This window comes from Acomys minous, assembly GCF_964271855.1.
Source record: "Acomys minous genome assembly, chromosome: 9".
Classification (NCBI taxonomy): domain Eukaryota; kingdom Metazoa; phylum Chordata; class Mammalia; order Rodentia; family Muridae; genus Acomys; species Acomys minous.
The window spans coordinates 19,557,355-19,572,452 of NC_140490.1; the positions used below are offsets into that span (position 1 = coordinate 19,557,355).

The window sequence follows — 15,098 nt, forward strand, 5'->3', positions numbered from 1 at the left end:
CTTTATCCTGTGAACAGCTAGAAAATAGAGCAAACTAAACCAAGGCTGCAGAGGGAAGGAAACGCTGGAGATCAGAGCAGAGATTAAAAAAAAAATACAATGGGGGAAACTGATGAAGATAAAAGGCTGGCTCACAGAGCAACAGCAGAATTGTTAAGCTTTAGTTGTGCTGGCAGCAAGGGAGCTTTTCAATTAAGAATGGAACCAACACACAAGTTCTTGCCAAAAGGATTACACACACACACACACACACACACACACACACACAGAGAGAGAGAGAGACAGAGAGGGAGACAGAGAGAGAGAGAGAGAGAGAGAGAGAGAGAGAGAGAGAGAGAGAGAGAACGCAAAAGATTAGGATTAAATATTAAATTTAGCCAGAGATTTGAAAGAAATACTGTATTAGTTACTTTATCACTGCTATAACAAAATGCCTGACAAACAGCAAGGTTAGTGGCTCACGGTTTGAGGGGATACACGGAGGGGAAGGAGGAGACAGGGGTGTGAAGCGGCTGGTCACATTGTGTTTGCACTCAGGCAGCAGGAAAGAGGTGGATGGTAGATTATTCAGTGTAGGGTCTCAGCATGTGACACAGTTCCACTTGCATTTAAGGCAGGTGCTCCTGCCTCCCTGCCAAATTTCTGGAAACGCCCCCACCAACACAACCAGAAGTGTGGCTTCTAGAAGATTCTGAATCCTGGCAGGTGGACAGTCAAGGCCCACCATCACATTGGTTGTTGAAAACCATAAAATGTTGCTCAAAACAATTTTTAAAAATGACATAAAATATAGAAAAGCATCCCAAGTTCCTAGGCTGGAAGGTGGGGCTTATGCAATTCCTACCAGAGTTTCAGTGGCATTTGCTTTTTGCAGTAGGAAAACTCATTTTGGGGTTGGTGAAATTTCTACCGGTGAAGGTGCTTGCTACCAAGCCTGACAACCTGAGACTGAGCCTAGAGCCTGTGTGTTGTAAAAAGAGAAGTGACTCCCACTGACCCTTACATGAACACAGTGGTGCATGCACACACGACAGATTATTTTTTTTAATGTAAAGAAAGAAAAAAAAAAGGAAAATTCATTTAAAAATTTATGTGGAATCTCAAGGGACACCAGGAAGAAAACCAACGTCAAAACCACCAACCCAAAACCCCAGGAAGAAAAACAAAAAGAGAAGACTCAGAATTTCAAATCAAAATTGCTGCTCTAGGGCCACCAAAACTGCAGCACTGCATGCGGGCTAATGCAACAGAGCGGAAACGGGTTCTTGCATACGTGGCCCAACTGGCTTTCAGCCAGGGCCAAAATCACTCAAAGAGGAAAACAAGGGCCTTCTTAACAAATGCTACATGGGACGCAAGCCACAGACGAGGGCATGAGCTTGGACCTCTGCTTTTGCCACAGACAAGAGTGAACCAGAGAAGCGGGGGAGGTGTTTGCCTAGGAGAGTTGTCTGCTGTGCCATCCTGAGGACCTCAGTTCAGATGCCTAGGATCTGTGCACAAAGGCAGGGAGAGGGGCTGGGAAGATGGGTCAATGCTACTGCACCATATGGACCTGAATTCAAATCTGCCATGCCCACGTAAGAGGCTGGGCAAGCCACACAGGGAGCTGTAACCCCAGCGCTGGAGAACATGGAGGCAGACGGATTGGTGGAATCTGCTGGCCACCAGCCTAGTTATGGCTCACTTGTTTCAGGGGGAAAAGGTGAGTGTCCTCATTTGTTGGTGACCATGAGCACAAACAGAGGTATGTGTATGTGTACATGCGTACACGCACAGACACACACACAGCCAGATGTGGTAGTGCACGTGTATAATCTCACTGCTGGGGAGGCAGAAATAGGAGAGTCTCTGGGACTGGAGGGCCAACCAGCCTAGCTGAGTCAGGAATTCTAGGTTCAATAAGAGACCCTAGCTCAAAAATTAAAGTGGAGTCAGGTGTGGGGGTACACTGAGTTTGAAGTATCCTAGGCTATGGAAATAAATAGATAGATGATAGATAGACAGACAGACAGACAGACAGACAGATAGATAGATAGAATGGTGAGTTATAGAAGACAGACACTGGATACGACCTCTGGCCTCATGTATACACAGTCATACACATATGAACACACATGAACATGCACATATGAATATACCACATACACACAGAAATTAATTATAAAACTCTATGATGAAAACCTGGGACAAATCCCCATGACATTAGAATTGGTAATAGTTTCTCAGATATCATACCGAAATTTCAAGTAATAAAAGAAAAAATAGATAAATTTGAGTTCCTCAAAACAACACTTTGGTGCATCAAAGGACACTGATGAGAGTGAAGTGACAGGCAGGGTCTGGGTGGAACACTTTTGTAATTGTAACACTTTTGAGGAAGAAACAGAAGATCATTGTGTGAGGCCGACCTGATCTATGTAGGGGTCCAGGGGTACCTTGCAAGATACTGTTGCAAAACACAAAATCCAAGTGAAATGACAAGCCCACAGGAGAGAGAACATCTGCCAGCCTCATGTCTGATAAGGCGCTAACATCCCAGGATGTACAAGAAACTCCCAAAACTTAACAGCAAAGGCCGGATGAACACAAGCAGAAGAGGATTTAAATAGACGTTTTTCTAAAGCAGATGGTAGTGGAGAGAAAAAAAAAAATATGTGTAAGCTTTCACGGGTCATTAGAGAAATGCCAGTCAAAGCCACAAAGAATTATCAGTCCGTACCCATCAGTGCGCCTGGAGTGGAAAATAGCAAGAGTTGGCAAGGACGTCGAGAAGTTATGGCCTTTGAACACTGCTGTGATGGAGTCCAGTGCTAGCCACTGGGGGATTCAAGCTGGCAGATTTTCAAATAGTTAAAGAGTTACCACAGGATCCGGCAGTCCTACCCTGTAGGTATTCACCGTGAGGGGAAGGAACGGACTCAGGCGGGCAATGGCGCAGCAGTGTCACAGCCACACAGGGCAACGTGGACTTGTGTATTCAGGTGACTAGATAAGCAAAATGGGGTACGTGAAGACAATGGGATATTACTCACCTTTAAAAAGAAATGGAATTCTGCTATAAACTAAAACACAAATGGAACTTGAAACCACTGTGGCAAGTGAAATAAGCCAAGGATAGGTTAATTTGTAGGCAGGGACAAGAGAAAAGAAAACTGCTCAATGGGCGCCAAGGCAAGCTTCTGTCGGGTTAGCTGAAGAACTATGAGACCGGTCAGTGGTGGTAAAGGTTGTCACTGAACAGTAAACTTAAAAAGTGGTTAAAAGAGCCACTCCCCACCCCTCTCCAAACAAACACACACACACAAAAAAAAACAGTCCCCCCCCACACACACAAGCAGTTCGCAACTGTGAAGTAACTGTTATTTAAATGAGAAAGGCATAGAGATTTCAGATAGGGCTGAGCTCAGTGGTGCAGGGAAGGCAGCTCCAGGCCAGCTTAGCACGCGAAGCCAAGCACTGCCAAAAAGACATTAAACAACTAAACCCTTCATATCAAACCACACAGATCTGAGAAATCAGGTACTCTGAGGAGGGAACGCACCCCAAGGTTTCAGTTTGCATCTGCTGTGTTTTATTTCCCAATCCAGGCAACCAGTATCAAGGCCCGAAACAGAAAGGGCAGTGATTAAAGTGGACTCCTTTCACCAGGACTGTGGGCCAGAGGAGGCAGGAAGAGGGGCCAGTTTCCCTTTCCTCTCCATCACCCCAGGCACTGCAGAACCACATCTCCTACCACAAGCAAGCCCTCAACTCCTCCACCATGACACCTGCGCCCCCACCTCAGGGTAGTTTGGATCTGTCTGGATGTGGTGTGCACATCAAATACCCAGAGGAACTTAAATGGAGAATCCCAAACACAAGGCTACCACACCCTGCTGTTCTGTTGTGGGTTTTGCTGTCACAGGCCTCCATAGCATGACCTAAGATGGCTCACATCAGTAGGTATTAAAAAGTATGTACGGTGCACGTGTGTAATCCCAGCGCTCGGGAAACAGAGGCAGGTGGGTTTCTGTGAGTTTGAGGCCAGCCTGGTCTACAGAGTGAGTCCATAACAGCCAAGGCTACACAGAAAAACCCTCTCTTGAAAACAAATGTATGTATGTATGTATGTATGTATGTATGTATGTATGTATGTATGTTTGTATGTATTGTGGCCAGAACATTTGTATTGCTCATGGTTTTGAGTCCATGACCAGTCATCCAAGTCTGGTGATTTTGGGGTGCTGCTAAGTTATGAAGGAACTGGAGCTAGAATAAAGTGCTTACCCACTTTTTCACAAGTCCCTAACTTGGGATCTAATCAGACTTCAGAGCTGTGCAGCTGGAATGCTGCACACCATCTGAAAGGACCTTCTGAACAGGGCTCCTAAAGGCACTCCTTTCCTTATCCCCATGAGTGTGTGACTGTGTGTGCACCCGTGCATGTGTTCTTTTCAATATTCTTTCAGTACATAACAGGTACATGCTATACTAGGGTCAGACCCATGGCCCCAAGAACTCCTGGCTTTCAGTCATCTGAAGAGTTGGCTCTGAGGAAGACTGACCACACCCAGCCAGGCCCACAGCCTAGCAAGCATAGGAGTAGTTTTGGTCTGAGGAACTTAGGCTCCTTGACAAATATTGATTCTGCTCTGGAAGCATTTAGGGGGCAGTAATCCTTTCCAGGAGACAGTGGGCACACTGGAACCTTAAAGGCACAGTCCTTGGTCTCAGAGGAGTTCAACTAAAAGAGAATGCTGCATAGCTAGGCCCAAAGCACCAGGGGGTCCATCCTGCGGCCTTAATACCACAAACTACGACCCGAACGCCCACCAACAGGGTTCAGCTTGCTGAAAAGGGAGTCCATCCATACAAAAGTGTCCCCTGAACCCACTTAAACAGTAGCTATATGGCCCTAGCATCTTAGGCAGGATCGGGTAGATGTGAGTCCAGAGATCATCTACTCAGGAGCTTCAAGGCCCAGAAAAATCACTTCCCAGAGAGCCCCAGCACCGCTCCAGGCTACCCGGCCTTCAGACCTGTCACTGATCCCAGGGCCCGGATCCTCATGCTGGAGGCCATGGTTACCCACACCAATCTGGGAGTCATTTTCAGAACTGGGGGATTTGAGGTAGATCATCTGAACTTTGTCACCTGCCCTTCTACTCCTGGCACAAGCTGCCAACTGATGATGGATTTGCCAAGTAGGAAGAGTCTGTGTCATCAGACAGGGACACCGTGCCATGCATCAAACTGTCATGAGGAACAGCTGCCTGTACCAAGCGAGCTCTGGGCATGGGTTCCCCCCCAAACGTACAAGGGGATGCAAGCATCTTCACCAGCCCTATCGATTAAGCCACATCAAGGTCGTAGTCTGAACATGGGATGGACAGGAGGCACCAAACACCATGCTGGAGCATAGGAGGCCAGGGGGTTGGCAATGGTTTGGCTGCTCTCCTGCAGCCTAGCAGATCTTTGCCAGTGGTCCCACTACCTCATCACCAGGCCTACAGTGTTTCTGGGTGAGTGCGGGGGTGGCCTAGCGTGGAGGCTCAGTCTCTGAGCTGAGACTTACGGTCTAGTGGTTCTAATAGGAATTTCACTGTTACCTCCATCCCAGGCAACCTAACTCCCTAAAATACCAGAGATAGCTTCCTGATGGCCTCAGAGTCCCTGCTGTTCTGAGGGCCTTGTGCAGGGTATCCCTGTCACTGCCTGTCGCCTCCCACTCCACTGTGAGCTCCTCAGGTCCTAGTGCATGTATTGTCCTCCACTCCAGGTGCTTGTGGCAGTTCCTGTTGAACTGACTCACGCTTTCCTTTCCTCTGGCCTCACTTAATATCAGCTTTGTAGAGAAGCCTTCGTCTACACTGGCCACACTCATCCTGGGACTTTTCTCTGTGTCCCACTTTCCATGTGCTGAGCCTTGCTCAGAGGCTGCACTCTATAATACTGGCTGGAAAGATACACTTAAGGATGGACCTGCATGCATATGGCCTATAGCCAACTGTTCCTGGCAGTCTGAGATGTCGGGGCCAGGCCTATATGCATATACATACATCTACATCTGTGGTACAACAGACAGGAAGCATCAGGCAGGAGGGACACAGGAAATTCTGGTTTTTTTGTTTTTTTTTTTTTGGTTTTTTGAGACAAGGTTTCTCTGTGTAGCCTTGGCTGTCCTAGACTCGCTTTGTAGACCAGGCTGGCCTCGAACTCACAGCGATCCGCCTGCCTCTGCCTCCCGAGTGCTGGGATTAAAGGCGTGCGCCACCACACCCGGCCTGACACAGGAAATTCTGAATCCTAACCTGGCCAAGGCTACCTGGACATAGACACAGATAAAGCAAGTATCACATGCACTTCACTGAATCCCCAGTGCAACCCAATTAAATAAAAAGTTTTGCCTGTGGGGTGTGTGGTCTCATGTTTCTGGTAGTCCTAGTCCTCAGGAAGATGAGACACAAGGGTCACAGTGGGGTTCATAGAGGTCGGCCTATGTAGGCCACATAAATAAATGTCTTGACAAATAAACAAAATTGCATGTTAACAAGATTTAAGGCATTGTCTTCAAAAATCTATTTTCCCTCCATTTCTCATATCATCAACATAGGATCATAATTTTCTTAAACTAAAATTTCTCTTCCTAAGAATCTTTCTGCACAGACACAGAGCAGAGAGCTACAGGAGGGATGCTCATCTCCCACAACAGAGAGCTCCTTGGCCTCTCAGAGATGCTATCTGGATAGGGAGGACAAGGCCACACCCTCTTGGCCCCTGTAGCACAGGCAGAATTCACCCTTACTCTGCTGGAGTCACTGTGGATGGGACAAGACAGAGTAAGGGAAATTCCCTACCCCCAAATCAGGGCCATTAAACCCGTTGTCCAAGGAATCGAGACTCTCCCCCACACGTTCCAGAGCCAGGAGGTATCAAAAAACAGGCCATCTGGTTTGCCTCTCACCCTGCCCAGGTGAAGCCAGGCTCTTCCCACTCTCCTCTCCTCTACAGAAATTTCTAGGCTTTGCACCCCCATTCTCCTATATCCTTACATAGAGAGTCACAGGGTTTGGGGGCACCCACCCTGCAAAGTCTGCTCTCACCAGTCCAAACAGAGTTCACTCTTCCACTTCTCACTTACTTCATACACGGAGCAGAGGCTGCCAAGAAAACTCTTAAGGGTTGGGAGTCTTCAATGCTGACGCCACATGTCCCGGGGCCTTCTCTTTGCAGCAAAATCCAAGTGGGTGATTCCCAGTTGGAGTCCTGCATGTTGACTTCAGAGGTGGACACTGCCTGCTGTGAGGCTTCTTGGACGTACTGCTGCTCCTTCCGGCTCCCTTCCCATAGCACCTGTCCCAGTTCCAGTGACACACTGGGTTCTGCATTCAAGAATCCGCCCTGTGCCCATCTCTACTTTTCTAGCTGATCGCCTTTCTCTATAATGGGCATCATAAAAGACAGAACACCAGGTGGGGAGCCCCGGGGACCTAACGTGGGCTAGACGCCCACTTGCCTTTTACAGTGTGAATCTGAACTATCTTTGATGGGCTCGTGTGTTTGAACACCTGGTCCCCAGCTGGCAGAGCTGTTTTAGGAGGGATATCCAGACGTGGCTGGAGGCAGCGGATTATGGGCCTGGGGTTCTAGCCCAGCCCACTCTGCCTGAAGCACTCTTGGTTGGCATCTTGCACAAAGCCACTGCTACCAGCTCTGACCTACCATCATGCCTTCTGCACCCTAACAGCCTGCACCCCCTGAGCTATGAATCAAAACAAACCTCTCCACTCATTATCCTGCAATCCAGGGGATACGTTGCTCCTGTGTTGGGGAGGGGAGGGATTACCTGCCACACCTTTCCCTTGAAGTCGCATGTAGGGACACTGATTTGCCCAAGATGTATTAGAGGAAGGTGTATTAAGAAGATAGGAGGCAGCAGGGTTACTGTTGGGTACCTTCCCTGAGCTAAGGGACCAGCAGAAGGAAATGGAAGCAGCTCAGGTTGGCTCAAGGATGGTACACTCCAGCTAGGAGCTCCCCACACACTGTGCTGTGCTGTGCTGTACATGGGTGGGTGGGCTGGACAGCAGAGCGGGCCTTGGAGCAGGGACACACAGTGCACTGGCTCCAGCTGAGCAAGTGTAGGTCTCAGTGTCTGGGCTCTTGTCTAGTAACAGAGGGTAACAAGAGGAAACAAACTATTCTTCAGGGATTATTAAAGGCCCTTCTTGTGACGAGCCCAGTGCAGGTGCCAGAGCTGCAAAAAGACTGGCAGCCTGGTGGAGTTGAGTCAGCAACCGTTACCCATCAGGGGCCAACACGGAGATGGGAGATGTTTCATTTACCAGCAGCAACGGGGGAGCCTAAAGCTGTCAGAAGCAGGTACCGGGTTAAAGATTGGTATAAAAGGGGGTGGGGCAGACATGGAAACCATGGTACAGAGGGGCACTGGGTCTTCTATACGTAATTGGTGTCCACTTCTGTCCACCCGACAGACCCTACCTGGCCAGGCTTCACAACTCCTTCCCTAAACCCTCCCCAGTGTCCTAACAGTGCCCTGCCACCACTGCCCTCCCCACAGCTCCGTCCCACGCTTCTCCACAGCAATTGCTGGAGCATCCTAAGAGTGAGGGGGTTCCTGGAACCGGAGGTAGGAAAAGAAGTGGGTAAGGGTCAGCTTGGACCTCACCAAAGTGACGTCACCCAAAGGAGACACCTGAAAACAAAGGATTCCTCTTGACATCCGGGAACAGAGTCTAGATGGAAGATTGCAGTGCCACCTGGGAAATACCCTGTGATGCTAACTTAAAACTTCAACTGGAATGACAACGTGTTTTCAGATACGCCCATTCGGCATCGCCCATAGAGCACACAAAATACAGAAAACAGAGGGCTGTGATGAGGGACATTTGTCCACAGAATCTGTGTTGAGAGAAAACCACACACATTTCTTTAAAGTATACTCAATTACATAAAAATGGTGTGCAGGTGGTGGGGTGGGGGGGGGGTGGATCTACAGTTTGTGAGAGAAATAAGAGATCACGTGGCTCTTAGCTAGATCTTAGGGACTAGAATCCAGGGACTAGAATCTGAGGAAGAAACCATTGTCTGGAAGATATGACAATGGTCTTGGGTGTGTGGGTGGGGTGTTAATGAACAGAAATACAAGCTGAAAAACTGGCCGGGGAGGGGGAGGGGAAATACTCATGCGTAGATATGTTTTCTTCATTTCCTCAGTGCTGTATTTACATAACATTTACATTGCAGATTATGCATTTTTTAAAAATGTCATCTTAGAATGAAAGAAAACAACAACAACAACAACAACAACAAAAACCAAGGTTCCCCACAGGTGATAGGAAGGCAGGAAACTTAGAGAAGGGAAAAGGAGTCCCCACCTCAATTCCCTCGCGCTAGATTTGTATATGGCTTTCAAATTTCCATACAAGGGAGAATTTCAGCCACTGCTATCTTAGAATCTCAAATATCACCAACAAGGGAGGGAAGAGAGCACCAGCTTGGGAAGCAGAGGTCTGGTCCAGGCTCAAGATCAAGCTGAGAGGTGGGGAAGGCACAGACAGAGCTGCTCCCTGGAACCTGGGACTGCCTCTAGATGCTCTGCCTTGCTGCAACTCTCTTTCAAGTTGGAGAAGTTTCTCAGTCTCCCTTAGCAAACTCACCTCATGTCAGAGGTGGCAGGACACAGTGCAGTCTCCGCTGGGGCGGCCCGCACACTATCCTGACTCTCTGAGAAAGAGAAGTACAGAAGGAAGGCAGAGTCGAGAAACTTCTCCAAGCGTCTCTGGTTCAGCGACCTCACCTCTGGTCTTGCAGTGGACACAGCTTTGACTTTGGTGTGGCTTGCTTTACCCTCGGGGTTAATTTTCAGTGTGCTTTAAGATCAGCCCGTGAGAGATTAAAAAAAAAAAATCTGAAAGTAACCTAAGTAATCAACACTTACACACTCACCATAGACACCTAGAGCATGTCATAAACTGCACCCTCAATGCTGAAGACACCCCAAAGCTGTTAGCTCTCTCCACCAGAGAGAGAGAGTGATGTCTGTCTCTCCAGAATACAACAGTTGGTGTGGAAACGGCTCTTACTCACAGCCCTGCCTTGGGCTCACGGGGCAACTAAAAGCAGGACAGAAGCCGGGCTTCGCTACCTTCATGTTGTGTGTCTTGTCTACTGCCGGTCACACTCCAGCAGGACTCTCAGAGGCATAGGGACCACGAAGGCATGTCTATCCACCTAGCCTATCTGGTCCCCTAGAAGCTAAGTTGTTGTCTTCAGCCTGCAGTCACTCTGGAGTCTAACAACTGCAGAACCCGCCAGGGCCGACCAACCCTAGAAGAGGGCAGTTACCCCTGGGTGAGGTCAAATCCTGGGCCAGGAACGGGGGAGAGCCGCCTTGCTGTTCCCTCGACCACATTGCAGAACCAGAATTGAGAGAATAAGGGGACCGCACCTTAATCAGGACTGCACGCCTCTAGCCCTAGTCCTCATTCTTTTTTATTTTGACTTTTCTTTAAGAAAATGTATTTGTTTCTCTACAGGAGAAATAGGGAAGCAGAATTAAGTCTGTGCGAAGCCTATGTCTGCGAAGTGGGTCTCATCTTACGTCCTTTCCAATGCAGGTTTGCTGGTACAACCAGACTCCCAGGTTTCCAAATCCAACACAAATACTTGTACTTTGTTTTGACCTCCACAGCTGCCTCCTCTCTTAAGACCGAGGGTTGCCTTTCTAGGCTCCAGCTTGTTAAAGACGTGTCTTTTCGCAGCCTTCTTGCCCTCACTAACCATACAGATGCACCCTGCCAGGTTGGGGGTCACTGGGCTTTCTTTACCCACCTTCCTAATGCGGCCACATGGATTCAACCTCCTCACTTCGGTTTTCACCATCACCATCACCATCACCCCCCCCCCCCCCCCCCGCCCAACTGACATACAGGGATGAGTGATTTAGCCTAGCCTGCTGGGGTTGCTGGAGGCAGGCCTTTGACCTGAAACTCTGGCTACACTAGGCGCAACAGTTCCATAAGGCCTGTGAGGTCTGAAGCGCATGCTCACCTGAATGTTACCAGCTGTAGAGCGCCCCCCCCCCCCCCCCCGCCACAAGCCACCTTCAAGTGGGTCCATAGCACCTGCCCTGCGCAAGACCCTTCACAACCATCTTCCTGCCTCCATCTTACATACGTGGCCCCTCCTAGACTTCTGAGCCAGAGTAACGCAGGAGGTCCCAAGACAGCAAGGAGAGCGACTTAAAAGTATCCAACCACTTCCTTGTAGTAAATGACAACTGTGCTATCACTAAACTCATTGCAGAGACAAATCAAGGTAGAGGTCGCCCAACTCCCCCAGCCTCAAGAACAGCCGGTGCTCTTAACCTCGGAGCCATCTCTCCAGCCCCCTCCCCCTTTCTTAACCTCATTGATGTATCACATATTTTTCTTCCACAACATACAGAATGTGACCCTTCCTCACCTGTGACCAATAGAAATATCAACTACAAGTTAATCCAATGATTAATGATCAACAACTCCTCTCACCTCCTGCCTTCTGCTTCAGGACAGTGCCTGACTCCATCTGTAATGAGGCTCTGAAGAGTGGAAAAAGGACCCATGTCCTCTGTGGTCTATACTTTTTTTAAGTCCCAACGTAATGATAACAAACTTGTAAATTACCCTAAGTGTCCATGGACTGAGATCACTGCCGTGAACAGGCCATGTTCTCACATGCCCTGGCTGGGTGGCATTAACACTGAACTATAATAATCACTCCCGAGTCTAGGGGTTTTTCTGTGCCAGCCCTTCCTACCAGGAGGAGAATATATGGAGTTCTACACCCAGGCTGGAAATCAAGGACTGTAAGCCCTGGGTGACCCTCAGGGTCTCTGGCTCAAAAATAGCATTAAATTAGTTACGGCCAAGTCCAAGCAGCTGGAGTGGAACAGAGGGCAGAGGCAGCGCCAGAGGCTGGAATGCTCCAGTGGCTGCTCTCCCAGCTAGGGCTGGCCAAAAAGCCCTGGCAGGCAGTTGGTATTCGCCAGAACCGGCTCCCTCTTCACAAGACAATGAATCCACTGTTAACTGCCCAGTGACTTGATTTATATTTGAAGAAAAAAAAAAAAACCCAAAGTGGAAAATTCCACCTGCGTGGGTGGAAGCTAGCCTCAGGATATGTCAACAACCCTCACAGCTCTATTCTCTCTCTCTCTCTCTCAGGATACAGCAGAGTTACAAAAGTTAGGGCTCCAACGGAATTTTCCCATTTAGGAGCATGGATATAGTAGAATAAAAAACAAAAAACAAAAAACAAAAAACCTCTTAATTGTCCTATCTCCCCTGCTCTTAAACCACACAGCAAATTTAAGCCCTTTAACTTGCTTTACTGACTCTGGTTTCTTCTGAGTTTCCTGATGGCCCTGCTAGAGTGACAAGCAAATGTCACTTTCATGTTGTAGGTGCACGGGGAAACTGAGGTAGCAAGAGACCAAGAGCTTTGGCCATGGCCAACAGATAGCAAGTGAGTCATGGAGCCAGTAGACTTGAAGTCTCAGCTGAGGTGGCAACACACAGCCTGTTGGAAGTCTGGGTGACGGGCAAAGGTGTGGTCTCAGTTCCGGACCACACTGTGACCTTGTCCTACATGACAGAAGAAGTCCAAAACAGGGGCTGAGGAGATGGCTCAGCAGTTAAGGGCACTGGCTGCTCTTTTGGAGGTCCTGAGTTCAATTCCCAGCAAATGACCTACAATGAGATCCGGTGCCCTCTTCTGGTGTGCAGGCATACGTACAGGCACAATACTGTATATGCAATGAAATAAAACAAACAAACGAATAAAAGAAGTCCAAAGCAACCTTCCTATGTGTGCAGATTTAGGCCTTGGAGGAAGGCATATGTGAATTCATTCATTCATTCATTCAGGAATGTAATAAACACCCACCGAGGCCCTGGACATGAACACTCGCTGTGCTCAGTGGCTCTTGTAGGCTTGCAGGCTGAATGCAAGACTAAGGCAGGAGCCGGAGAATCTCTAAATGGTTGCTTCCTTCCGATTCCAGTCCCCTCTTCGCTGTCATGGTTCACTCACTTCGTTGTACAGGGAAGGAACCCGAGGCCATGAGAAGGGCAGTGGCTTGCGGTCCGGGAGAAGCACCTTAAGCCCTCCCGACATCCGTGGCCCCGCCTCTCTGGTTATGGAGGCTTAGATAGCTAAGCAAGTGGGTCCACTCCAGCAGGTCACCTTAGGCGCTGAATGCTCAATCATAGAGGATCACTGTGGGGCGAGGAGGGCACTTGTGGCAGGATGGAACTGCCCAAAGGTAGGCAGACATGTCCTCTTGGCCCAGGTGTGACCCCATCTGTGGCTGCTGAGCCTTGCCTGTATTTCCTTTCACTGCCCACTGTGCAGCCCTGTGACACCATAAGCTCTGGTGCTGGAGTTGAAATGCCTCCTATTGGCCTTTATGTCTCAAGGGCCAAGAAATGGTTGACTAGCAGACCTGTCCCTGGGCCTGACCTCTCACTCCCTGCTGTCCCAAAGCCCTTTTCTCTTTACTCAGACCTTACTACAGTGGGGTGTGTTCTGCCAGGGCAGCGCCAAGCCTGGCCAGGTGCTGGCACTCAGCACTCGCTGAATGAATGCCATGTTGGCAGTCAGCTGTGTTCCCCCTACTTGATCTGCAGGAACAGACAGGCTGTTTCTCAAACCCAAAGACTGACTGTCATCAAAACATCTGGCCCGTCCCTCAGCCCCATGGGACAAAGTTCTCAGACGGAAAACTGGAAAACAAGGCCATCTCCGCTCTGCTTTTGCACGGGGGCAGGCACTCTGGCCTTGAAAGTCCCTGTCTCTGCGCTCATCTCCAAGAGCGCTCACCTTTGTACCCTGGTGCAAGTAGCCAGCAAGTGTTTACCGTTCAGTAAGGCCACTATAAAAACTAGAAATGTTCCCAGGGACCACTGGGCCCAAGCAGGTGACAGAGGTTGAGCGAGGGGGCCCAGGAAAGCACAGTACCAGGCCTAGGTGGGGCTACAACCTCCCTTTTGTAAAGCCCCCGTGGTCAGGAACCAGGACAATTCTCTCAGGAAACTATCCCTTGCAATCCCACAGAGGCTGGGGACTGGGCCTGTTCCATGTGGACCAAATACAGAACCTTCACCTGAGTCTCACAGATAACCAAAGTCTATATCCTAGTAAGGATTATTCAGCAAACACAGTTGCTTGACTCTGCCTAACCTCTCAGCAGGAACCGATCTCTCACAGGACTTGTGCCTTAGGGTTCCCTTCCAATTCCACTCTGTACAAGTTTGGTCTTTCCAACACTGCTACTGCCCGTATGAAGCAGCTGAGTTCTAAACTCTGTAGCCCTTTTCTAATCCCAGATGACACTGAGCTGTCCCCACCCCCACCCCCAGCCCCTCAAGCCGGTTCATCTCAGAAGGATGGTCCCTGGGCCACCTTCCCAGAATTAAGGTCTGGGAGGTGGAGAGCCCGGCAGATCTCTTTTCAGGCAGCGGCACTGCCAAATGTCAGAACCTCAGCTCTGAACCCACAAACGCTGAGACACCAGCGTCGGGACCCCCAGATGTAACCGCCAGACCTCATTCTACGAAAATATACTTAACCAGAAAGCCCGAGAGGCCAGGGGTAGAGATTCCTATCGCTCTTGCCTTGTAACTGTAAGTTCCTGTAGCTGGTTCCCTCAAAGAAGCCGAGGAGGTGTTGGAGGCTCGAGTCTCCACCCCACCCCTCCTTTTTTTTCTGGGACCCTTTCTTGGTAAAAGAAGCTCCAGGTCCCCTCGACCCACCCAGTCTAGGGCCGGACGATCGCTACTTACCCAGGGTAGCTCCGCACCTGGGCTGGTTTAGGTCGGCTACTGAACAGGAGCTCCGAGCACCCAGAAGGCGGTAGCCGCTGATCCTCGCCCGCTGCGCTTTAACTGGCGGCCCAGAACGTCGCGAGCTTTCCTCAGGAAGGGTCGGGACAGTTCTCTCCCGCTCCAGGCGCGGGTGCGGTCGCCCCACCTGGCCTGCGGCACACACCTGTGCGCGAGGCTCGCTGGAAGAGCGCAGAGGCTGCTGTACCGAGTCATTCGTACCCCGCCCAC

At 49.5% G+C, this 15,098-nt stretch overlaps 1 protein-coding gene across 2 annotated transcripts in view; it reads right to left on the bottom strand.

Annotated features, from left to right (window-relative positions):
- Positions 1-15,089, bottom strand: part of CHDH (choline dehydrogenase) — a 28,822-nt gene extending 13,733 nt beyond the window's left edge. The window contains exon 1 of one of the 2 annotated variants that reach the window (XM_084797114.1): positions 14,829-15,089. The gene's annotated coding sequence lies outside the window, so the exon portion shown is untranslated. Of the gene's footprint in view, positions 1-9,662; positions 9,834-14,828 lie in introns of those variants that run through there. The other variant, XM_084797115.1, reaches the window with a different exon arrangement.
- Positions 15,090-15,098: the final 9 nt, after the last annotated feature.